Here is a 12,276-nt window from a genome sequence, read left to right on the forward strand (position 1 = left end):
TTGGAAAAGTGTAGTGAGTAGAATCTCATTGGGTGGATATTTCCTTATAGAGTACTCCATTCTTAATTCTCCAGAAATAAGTGAAAAATGGGGAGGTAAGTATGAAATAAAGGAAAGTTACCATTGGGCCAATGGAAATAGTGAAAAGACATGGAAATGTCCATTAGAAACTCCCACATTTACTAATCCAACATATTTATCCTTTAATTTGCTCATGTGATACCGATCTTGAAGATTAACGAGTGAATTAGGAATTCTATATAGAGGGAAACATAACATTTTTTCAAATTACTACTTTGTCTGGAATTGTTATGCTATTGAATTGCACAAAATTTTCTAATCTCTTATACTTACAAATTATATTCTCTATGCTTTAGTTCAAAGTATTAGTTCACTTCTTATTCAGATAAAATGACAACTAGATTTGTTGGGTTTGACAAACTTAATGGGATCAAATCCACATTGCAGAGTTTCATAGATACCTCACTCCATTTCTATGACATCCAAGATTTTCAAAGGAGGTTGAGGTCAGAGCTAATTCATCGTATAACGGAGAAGCTCTAAGGAAGTGGATTAGTGGAAGCAACTACATTTCCAGTGGCAGTTTAAGCTCTTGAATTAATTATTGAATGTATAAATCACTACAACCTGGATACCAGACAAATTATTTTGCCAGATCATATAGTTCTAATTTCTATTGAAAAGAAAACTATAGTAAATTGCCTCTGAGTTCTAGAATGGGAGGATTTTTCTGAGTTGGCAGTGGGAGGAACAATGTCTGAGTTCTCCTTGAAGGAAATGGTGTGGAGAAAAGAAATCATGAGGTCCTGGATCCAAAAGCCATGGGGCACCAAGAGTAAGGTTCCTAAAACTCTATTCGGAACTGATCTCAAGCCCAAGATCATAGATATTCTGGTTCTCTTACATAGATTGAAAGGTGAGGTAGAAGCATTTAATTTTTTTGAAGAATATTTCTTTTTGGTACAAATTATCTGTTCAGATACACAGTATGTTGATTGGGCCTATGAGGTAAGTGAGCATCTGTCCAAATCCCTTAGTGCCACAAATTTTTACAACACCTTTTACATGTCTTCTTTCTTGATTTATATGCTAGCTTCTCTATAATTGTAGCCAAGCCTTCCCAGAATAGAGAACTTTCTTGATGATGTGAAGAGCTATGAGGTCTATACATGTTTACAATTGTAGAATAGTTATGCATAATATTTCAAGCTTAATGACTCATTTACAATTAGAATTTGTAGGGAACTCCAAGGATGCCCAAAGACAAGGTTTAGCCCAAAGGTAATGGTAGCTATTAGTCAGTTTGGTAGCTATTTTATCTAGTTCTCATCCTTCTCCTATTTGTGTCTTCCAGCTTTCAATGGATTTCCTTTGAAGCTGCCTTGGTATCCAAGCAATATGATTGTGCTGATAGAGATCATGAGGTAGGAAATCTAGGTGAATGTACTAAGTGCAAGCCTAAAGAAGAAAGGGTATGAATTCACTATGAAGGTTGGAGCATATAGTTACGAGTCTCGCTCTTATGCAAAAAATATGCTCAAAGCATTTAAGACTAAATATCAATTGGAGGCATATGAGGTCGTAAGACCTATGTTTGACCAAAATTAGTATGCAAGAGATGTGTTGTAGATTGGAAGTGTGATCAAACATGTTACCATTGTCGAAGATTATTGGGTAAACTGTAGATATGAGCTTGAAAGCAGAGATCATTCTTTCACTAGGCTTACAGTAGAGAAAATCAAAACATATGGTATCAACTTTAATGTAGAAGGCTTGGAAGATGATGACCAAAATATGTATAGTAATACATATTTAACTAAGTTAAGGGGTATTCCTATTAGTTTAGAGCCATATGTAGATGTTGAAGAGAATTTTGATATCATGATGGCAAGAATCATCAAGAGAACAAGGAAATAGGTTGAATGGACAACCAAGAGGAGCTAGAGCAAAGGTGCAACCACTCAAGCTTCTCCAGCAATTGTAACACCTTCCTCATCTCAAAGTGCTACACCAAGCATAACAATAGCTGCCACTCAAGGGCCAACTCAACTTTTAGGTGGAGGTGATCAAGCTCTAGACAAGAATGTCCCCATAGGAAAGACTTACCATGATGGTTCCCTCCTAGTTATTGGAACCCAAACTGGTGCTAAAGAAAAGAAGATGGAGGAGCCAAAGGATAGCACGATCGCCTCAGTTCCATCCAACCATGTTACACCAGTTCCATCACCTCATCTTTCTCCAATTCCTTCTCCCCATACTACTCCAGTTCCCTCTCCTCATCATAGTCCCATTCTGCCAGCAACCGTTGCACTTCTACAACCAAGTGGCTCTTCAATATAGATAGTAGACTTAGGGGATGGAAAGATCAGTAGTAGTGAGTCTACTGAGTTTGATGAAGTAGCAAAGAAGACTCTAGAAGTAAATAAAGGTCAAAGTTCTTCTAAGCTTATCTACTAAGACCCAAAGAATCCCTCTTCTTTGACTGCTATGATAGCCACTCAAACTAAGAGAAAGTTGTTTAATATAGAATCACTTGGGACAACCTCCAAGGTGATAGGTATTGACTCTTAGTTGGAGGATACTCTTGAGAGAAAAGGGAAAAGGATAGATGAGAGAACTTCTACTAAAGATATTGTGCCTCTCACAATCTACTTTGGATCTACACTGACAAAAGTAAAGAAGCAGAAAACCTTATCCACACTTGGGCAAGATCCTGAAATAGGACACTTGATAATGGAGATTTCCAAGCCCAACAAAGGAGGGAGGATTGAGGACATGACTACCAATGATTTTACCTTGCACTCTATGGATCTTGGAGAAGCTAGGCATGACACAAAAGTTGGCCTTAGAAATCAACAAACAAGGTGATTGAGGGGTAGCTAGAAAGTCTAAAGTTGTCAAAGACCAAAATGAAGGCTGAGATAGAAGAATTGAATAAGTTCATTAGACAACTAGTCACTCCATTGGCAACCACTCTAGAGTATCAGTGACCCAAAATCCTACTACTACTCAAGTTCAAGCCCTCATCTCTCAACTCCAAGAAGATAGAAATTTTGGTCAGATTGGTAAAGAAATCAAAAGGAGCTACTATTGTAGAGCATATTTGTAATGTTATCTTAAGGTTGGAAATAGAAAAAGATAACACTATATCAAATAGCACTACTCTGGCTGGAGAAAGGGTGAAGTGTGATGATTGCATCTCCTTCTTGAAGATGATCATCCAAATGAAGGCCAAGGAAGTGGTTAAAGAAAAAATCTTGCCAAAGGGAGACAAACCTCTATTTGGATGGCTTCAAAGCATGCAATTTAAGACTGAGATGATCTAGTCTACAGAGAAAGGGCTTAAATAAATAGAGGATAAAGTGAAAAGGATACAAGACAAAGGATTTGAACTTATGAAAGGACTATATATAGATTCTCAAACTAGTAGCCAAGGAAAGCACTTATTAGGATTAAAGTCATGAAGGAGAACTTTTCCAAATTTCTTGATAGTTTGTTTGATGTATCTTCCCATAGTCAAAGTAGGGTTGCTGAACTCCAAACACTTAGTAGATGCATACACATGGCCATAAAGGAACTACCAAATCAACTAAATGTTGTAAAGGAGTTGACCAGAGAGCATCCCAAATGGCTCTTAATATATACCAATATCCACATGCCTAGGCATGAAGAGCTCATTCCAATCATAGTTTTTGCCAAGGCCTACAGAGAAAAACCAGAAAAGGGGAAGAAGTTGAAGTGATTCACATTTTTCCTTTTCTTTTGTTTTCTTTTGGAATTATTGAAATATTACAAATTGGTGCCTTGCCATTTGTCAATCTTGAGAAGATGAATTGATTGAACTTCCATTGTAACGGTCATCTCGAAATTCTATATGTATGAGATTGAAAAATTAATAAAAGGTCAATGAATTTTTGGTGTGAATTACTTTTTGTTGTAGAGACAATTGAATGGTATTTTATATCAATTATTTTCTATTCTAGTTTTTGTTAGGTTTAGTCTTATGTTTTCTCTTTTGTTTGAGTTGAAACAAGGAAAGAATAGAGTTTCACTCCCCTATTTCAAAGCAACAAATGAATGTGATAGCTAGTGTCATTCTTCATTCAAAGAGAAATCCCTTCAGCATTCTTCATTTGTTAATCATTGTTCAGATTCATATTAATTTAGTCTATTATTAGTTATTACTTAGTTAAGTTTTGTGAGTTCATAAGATGTGTCAATTCATAAACTTATTTAAATATTTAGAAATTTTAATTTTCCCATGTTAGATTCTATTTAGGTCTAGCTTGGTTCTACCTCTTCTATTCTCAAGTCAAGAACATACCCTGAATTAGTTTAGGAGAAAAACATAATTCATTGCAAATCAATTCTAGGGAGTTGTACCTACCAATTCAGAGAAAAGCCAATTCATCCTTAATTGGATTTTCAACTATTTGTAACTAGATATTGTTCCAAGTTTTGGCATTTAAGAGTTATAATTAAAAAGAACAAATCTATTTACCAACAGATATTTGGTGATTCGGCTGGGGATAAAAATAGTTGCTTGACTAAAGAGCCTATATCATGAGGAAAAATGGTACTACCTGATGAAAACATTATTCCAGTGCTCCAACCTAATCTTGGTTTTCAAGATGATCAAGAAGACATAATTTCATCCCTTAATACATTTGTTTGGAGACATAGGAGGAACATTGAACATTATAAGAATGCTAGTCAAATATTGGAAGAAGGGGAAAGGAAAGCTGAAGCTTTAGAAAGAGCTATTCAAAGGAGGGACATCTGAAGAGCAAAAAGATAATTGAGGCAAGCATTTAGAGACAAAATTAACTTAGCACCCTAGAACAAATAAGGTTCCTCAGAAGTACCAAGGAACAGGTTGGGCAAGACCCTATTTTTGATAAACTTACAGAGCTTGGTTTTCCAATCTTAAACATTCCAAACTAGAAAGGTGAAAAGAAAAGTTAGAGTAGACCACCTTCCCCTAATAGGAATCAAGACACTAGTACTTTGCATTCTACTTGTTAGGTATTGGCCTTGCACAATGTTGGTCTGATTTTTCGCATGATAATTTTCCCTTGCTTAGGTAAAAAATCAGACTGGATCTACTGATGGTGCGAAAACCTTTTAAAAATATGTGAATATTCTCCATCCTTTTCAAACCTTTTGCACCCCGAGTCTCCCCTTTTCCTTTTTGTTTCTCACCACCTAATCCCTAAAAGATCTCTGTTGATCGCTATCTCACTATGAAAAGATGCAAGTATTTTTACCCTTAGTGACATAGCGACCACCACTAAGTTGAAAGGTGGTGTCATCAAATGGACATGTGGTTTTATTGTTATATCAAAAGCATTAATGTTTCGGCCCCAAATTATGCATAGTCACCAGAGGTTGCTATATCGCTATCGAGAAATTTGTGTTTCTTCCGTTAGTGATATAGTGCCTTGACAAAAAGTAATCTTGTGGAAACATTTTAGATAAAGTGGGTCCCAGACAATGCTCTGTCAGATATCAGTTATAAAGTTTTGGCACACAATGGCATCTAGTGGGATACACATATACACCAGGAAAAGTGACGGCACCAAAGGTTGCTATATCGCTATCAAGAAACTTGTTCTTCTCTCCATTAGCGACATAGTGCCTAGCCGATAAACAAAAACACACAACGGGACACAGGTAGCATGGTAATATGGCCAAGTTTTTTAAAATATGAATTTATATGCTAGTAGAGTAGGGTTTTCTCATGTCATCAATAACTAGACCCATGTCCTAATTCATGAAACATATGAAAGATTCTAATCGTCAGATCAATCATATATCTACGATCATCGCTATCTCGCTATGGTGAGTTGCATGGCTATGAACAATGACATAGTGACAAGGGCCCCACCATATTTCTCTTTAGTAATGCATCAAATGTCTTTCACACAATCAATGCAAAATCAACAGTCCTCGCTATCTTGCTATGGAAAGTTGCAAGTTGTTTAGTCTATGTGACATAGCGGGTATGGGACCCACCACTTCTTCAAGGTACTTTGTGTAGTTTCTCTACCTTTGATTTGATCTTAGATCGATGGTCATTTCTATCTTTGCATGAAGAGTTTCTCGAAGCATATGTATAGTGAGATAGCGATTCAGTGACACCTATCCTCAAAATTTTGTGGGTCTAGTTCAAAAGTGCCAACAATGAAGGAAAGGTACAAATGGAAGCACTTTATTGGGTTGACTACTAGCATGTTAAGAAGAAAGTGGGTCAGCCCAATTTTTATCCACAAACATTGATCTTGTCTTGATCAACGGTTGGCGCTTACCCTTAATTTCAAAGTGCAAGAAATTTAAGGAATGCGGGTAAGAGGTAATGCGACACATGGCCCTAATCTTAAAGGTATAAAGTTCGTTGCTTTTTGAATTAGAACCACCTGATGTGATAAGGATCTACGAATAAAATTTAAAGCTGATTGCAATTTAGAGGTAATGGTTACTGAGAGTTAAATATGGCATGGAGCTCAAAGCCAGGACATAGAAATCTCATCTAGTGATCCTGAGAGTTGTGGTAGGAATTATACAGAGAGGAGGTGCAAATTTAATGTTGCAGATGAAATTGAAATAAAATTTAGATACATTTTCATCTGATTTAACTTCTTCAGCCATTGTAAGGATTAATTGAATGTTTTGGAGGTAGTTGAAGCAATTTTTTTTTCTGGGAACTACACAAGTTGATCTTCATGGCAAAGCAGATAGGACAAGTAAAGATTGGATTTTTGGAGACTCAGTGCAGATTGTGATGATTTCTTGATATTCCCTCATGAGATATTTGAATATTTTAAGTGGGGATATAGTAGATATTTTGGCATCATTTATGATTTTCAAGGTGTATGTAGATGAGGAAATTTAGTTTCAACAACTCCAGATTGAAGACTCTTTTAGTGGGACACGTGTCAAATTCAAATGAGAGACCTAGAAAGATCTTCTCTCCTTTATATCTTCCTTTTCTGCTTATTGTAAGGGTTTCAATTTTTAGGACTTGTGAGACCACAAGGTTGGCTCTAGTTTTTAGAGTTGTGATACCAATTTTCCCAGTGTTCCTCTGTTATGAACAACATATTGTATTACTTTTGAGGCATTTCATATTACACAGTCATTCTTTGTATATTTTCTGAGTTTTGATATGTAGATGATGTATTGGTTTCAAGGAAATTAAAGCAAAGAGTTTAACCTTCTTAGTTTCATTCTGATTCTCATCTCCTTGTTTGTTGTCTGTAATGTTTTGTGTTTGAGAACAAAGAGCTTGAACTCAGTTGCAATCCCTTAAGGTTGTCTACCAAAATAGATTTTCTATTGGAACAAAGAGCCAAGTAAATGCTTGTTTATACTTATAGGGTTGCAGGTTACACCAAAAGGATTTTGTGATAAGTACAAGAGTTGTTATGAATATTGATGTATGTTTGCAAGTCAAATAGATAGATCAGATGCCTAAATATATGAGTATACTTTAGATATCCATCTGCATGTTAAGGTTTAGTTGATGCCCAATGGATAAGGGACTGGTCAGCTTGAAGGATACATGTTCTCTGTTGTTGTATACCTAGGTTATGCTAAGAAAATAAAATCTTTAAATAAAATTCAAATTCAAAACATCTTTACATTTTATGTTGAAGAGCTATAATATAATGCCCTCAATCAACTTATGAGATTCATAGATTTTCATTTAGCTATTGTAGATCTGTGTCATTTCATGAGTTGTTAGGAGATATAAGGGTCTTCATCTATAGTAAATAGGTTCAAATTTATGTTTTAAAAGCACTAGTACTATATCTTTGAACCTCAAGGTTAACTCGCCTAGGTCTTATAGAGCCTAAAGTGAAGAAGGATTTATCATTATAGTTGGCCCAAGACTGTAGTCAAGTGCATCCATCATAGGAATTTTCTAGCCTTAGATGCATTTTTTGGTTTCTTGGTTATTTCCAAAACTGTTAAATTATGAAACAAGGAAACATGTGTGTCTTTCACTTGACCATAGATCATGATAGTGAGAGTTGTCTGGAGATTACTCGTATGATGCAGTTATTATCTACCAATGAATTGAACACTAAAAATCCTTGTTCAGAATCCGATTCATATGCAAATGGTCAGATTTTGAACCAAAAGGTGAATGTTATGCAACCATTGATGGAACTTCATATACAGTGCTTACTTGGGGCCAAAGACTAAAGAATCAATCCTCCAGTCATGCTCACAAGAATGATTCTAGTCCTTTGGCAAGTAATGTACATATTATTTAAGGAATATACACTTTGCAAATGGGTAAGGAAAAAATACCTTTTGATTTCATTCAATTTTGTGAAGAATCAAAAATTCAAATTTCCCCTATAGATGATTTGAAATCTCACCCTTCTGAGTTAAAAATATTGGTAGACCAGTGTAAAGGGAATGCTTCAGATTATCGTGTGACTATTGAAAAAGGAGATGAAACCTTGACATCTAGCCTATTTAATCAAGAAGATTCTACTATTTTAGCAACATCTTGTGGGCAAAAACCTGACCCATTTTATATCTCATTGTATATCAATGGGTGGAAACTAAGCAATTGTATAATAGATTTAGGTGCATCAAATAATGTTATACCATATTCCATAGCTAAAGCCTTGGGTCTCAATATTACTAAAGTGCATCGGAGGTGTTATTCTATGGATGTCAAACAAGTCCCTTTGCTTGGGAAAATCAAAGATGCTCAAGTAGCCTTGGCCTCACATCCAAAGAAGAAACTCTTATTGACTATTCTAGTAGTAGATATTCCAGAAAACTATGGACTTCTTTTAAGCAAGAGTTTCTACCAGGACATAGGAGGGGAAATTAAGTTGGATTGGTCCCAAGTGCAGTCATACCTATTAGGGATAAGAAAGTTAAGTTAGAACTTGAAGAAAAGGAAAAATTCATGATTCTAAAATTTGATGATCCTAAAGTCCAAATCCTCTATCAAGAGCTAGAATTTGGCAACTACATGTTATTTACTAAAGAGGCTCTAGATGAACAAAGAGATGAAGATCAAAGCAAAGGAATTCTAAATGGGGACAAAGATGTAACAATCATATGGACACTTGAATTTGATGGAAGTTGTTCCTCCTCAGGGTTTGGCGCATGTGTAGTGTTGATACCCCTTGAGGGAGAGCCTGAACCCTTGGCTTTCAAATTAGAATTTGGGAATATGAATAATACTGTAGAATATGAGGCTTTGTTATTAGGGATAATATCAGCAAAAGAAAGAGGAGTAAAGATCCTAAGAGCTCAAGGTGATGTAGAACTCATTGTCAGGAAAATTAAAGGACAATATTTTGTGAAAAACTATAAGTTGAAGAACTATAGAAATAGAGTTTGGGATGAAATAGAAGGTCTAGATGCCTTTTCTATCAAAGTAGTGTCAAGGGAGATGAACACCAAAGCTGATTCTCTAGCAGTTTCTACTTCTTTGCTACTTCCCCACCTAGAATTCAAGGATAAGAAATACCAAATTGAAATTATGTATCGAGCTTTTTTTCCAGACAATGTGGAGTCCTGGTAAGTTTTTGAAGATGACAAGAGCTTACAATTGTTCCTAGGAAATGACAAATCCAATTCTTCACACGAATCCAAGAATGATAATCATGAAAGCTCTGATGTTGACAAGAATCAAAATGATAAAGTTCAATTGCAAGGTAATATCATTCCCCCATACTTTGTAGACTTGGAAAAAAAAATATAATAGACATGATACCTACATAAAGCAAAAGAGGGTAGAAAGGGGACCTACCATTGGAGAGTATGAAGGGGTAAATATCGGAGACACTCATGATCCTAAAATGATAAACATTGGAAAATTTTGTTTTCCTGAAGAAAAGGAAGCTGCAAAATGACTCTTCATGGAATATAGGAATGTTTTTTCTTGGAGTTATGAAGATCTAAAAAGCTACCAAGGTGGGGAGGTAAAACATCAAATTCCACTCAAACTTGATGTGGTTCCTTTTTGGCAAAAATAAAGGAATTATAATCCTAAGGTCGTAGATGCTATTTTTTAGGAGGTAGATAAAATGTTGAAAGAAAGAATCATCTACCCCATCCATCACTCCACTTGGATAGCTAACATAGTACCAGTCAGAAAGAAGAATGGAGAAATAAGAATCTACATTGATTTACAAAACTTGAACTAGGTGTCTTTGAAGGATAATTTTTCCCTTCTCAATATGGATTACTTATTACAAATAATGGCTAGATTTGAAATGATGGACCTATGCTTGACAGATTTTTAGGTTACAATCAAGTAGAGGTAGAAGAGAAAGACCAGCACAAGACAACAGTTACCACTCCTTGGGGTATGTTTGCATATCATAGAATTCCCTTTGGACTCATCAATGTTGGTGCCACATTCCAGAGATGTATGAGAAAAACATTTTCTGATCTAAAGGACTAGATTATAGCTATATATCTAGATGACCTTATTGTGTTTCCAAAAAAGAGAAAAGACCACATGGAAGATTTAACGAAAGTCTTATAGAGATGCTGAGAACATGGAATCTCTTTCAATCTAAATAAATCAGTTTTATGTGTGACAAAGGGAAAGCTCTTGGGTCATATAGTGTCTCAAGAGGGCTTTAGAATTGATCCTAAACAAGTAAAGGACATTCAAAGGTTAAGCTTGCCCTCAAATAAAATAGGGGTTAAGTCATTCTTTGGGTAGGTGAATTTCCTTAGAAGGTTTGTACCACATTTTGCAGAAACCACTAAACATATTGTGGATATGATGAAGGGAAATTCAAATTTCAAATGGAATGAGGTAGGAAAGTAGGCCTTTCAAAATATAAAAACTGCTATTGCTAATGCCTTAGTGTTAAGTCATCAAAATTATAAGCAAGATTTCCTTATTTACTATTATGCTTCTGAACATACTTTATTGGCAATACTTATGCAAGGCAATGATGAAGGTGTACAAACTCCAATAGCTTTCATGAGCATACCCCTTAAAATCATGAATTGAAATACTCATAGATAGAGAAGCATTCTTTTGCAGTAGTCAAAGCACTTTAAAAAATTTGGTTCTATATCTTGCATTCACATTCTGTCATTTATGTCCCAGATGTAGCTGTGAAAAGTGTGTTGACACAATAGGATGTAGGTGTTAATACCAAAGGAGTGTGGATAGTAAAGACATAAGAATATGATATAGAAATTAAGCCTACTAAGCTAGTAAGGGGTAAAGCATTGTGTAAAGAAATTGCAGAAAACAAGATCGTTGAAGAATCAAAAGAATTAGAAGGAAAGCAGCCAGTGTTGGAAGTAGGTCTTCATGATTCATGGTTTGAAAATATTAATTATCTAATAACATATGGAGAATGTCCAGAGGGCCTAAGTGAAAGACAAAGAAGAGATCTTAAATTGAAAGTAGCTAAGTATGTAATTTGGGATGGAAAATTGTTTAAAAAGGCTATTGATGGCACTTTTCTCAGATGTGTAGATAGACAATAGCAAGAAAAGTTGTTGAAAACATTTCATGGTGAAGCTTGTGGAGGGCATTTTTCATCCTTAGTCACAACTTTCAAAATATTGAGGCATTAGTATTACTGGCCTAGGATGTTCAAAGATGCCTATTCTTGGGTGGAAAAGTGTGAAAAATGTAAGACGTTTGCTAGGTGTCCTCAATTGGCTACTCTACCATTAAGGCCTATCATCATTGAAGGACCCTTTCAACAATGGGGTCTTGATTTTATTGGTCCTATTAGTCCAACATTGAGTGTTGGTCACCAGTACATGATAACTACAATTGATTACTTAACTAAGTGGGTGGAAGCCAAAGCAACCAAGAAAACTGCTTCTGAAGTAGTGTGTGAATTCATTAAGGAGAACGTACTAGTCAGATTTGGTGTTCCTATCAAATTAGTGATGGATAATGTGACCTACTTCTCTTCAAATGAGATTACTAATTTTTTCTTTGAGTATTGAATTACTGTTAGTCATTCATATGATTATTTCCTACAAGGAAATGGTCAAGCCGAATCTAGTAACAAAAATTTGATAAATATTGTTAAGAATTTGGTCTCAGATAATCAAAAGACTTGGCACAAGAAAATTCATGAGGCACTGTAGGTAGACAAGGTGACACCTAAAAGAGCAATTGACATATCTCCTTTTGAATTAGTATATGTGATTGAAGCTAATCTACTATTACCTTTAGAATTGGATACAAACAAACTTAGAATAATGATCGAAGATGATATCTATAAAGACAGT

The sequence above is a fragment of the Cupressus sempervirens genome, chromosome 8 (assembly GCF_028749045.1).
Source record: "Cupressus sempervirens isolate cs-2001-9-10 chromosome 8, ASM2874904v1, whole genome shotgun sequence".
Taxonomy (NCBI): Eukaryota; Viridiplantae; Streptophyta; class Pinopsida; order Cupressales; family Cupressaceae; genus Cupressus; species Cupressus sempervirens.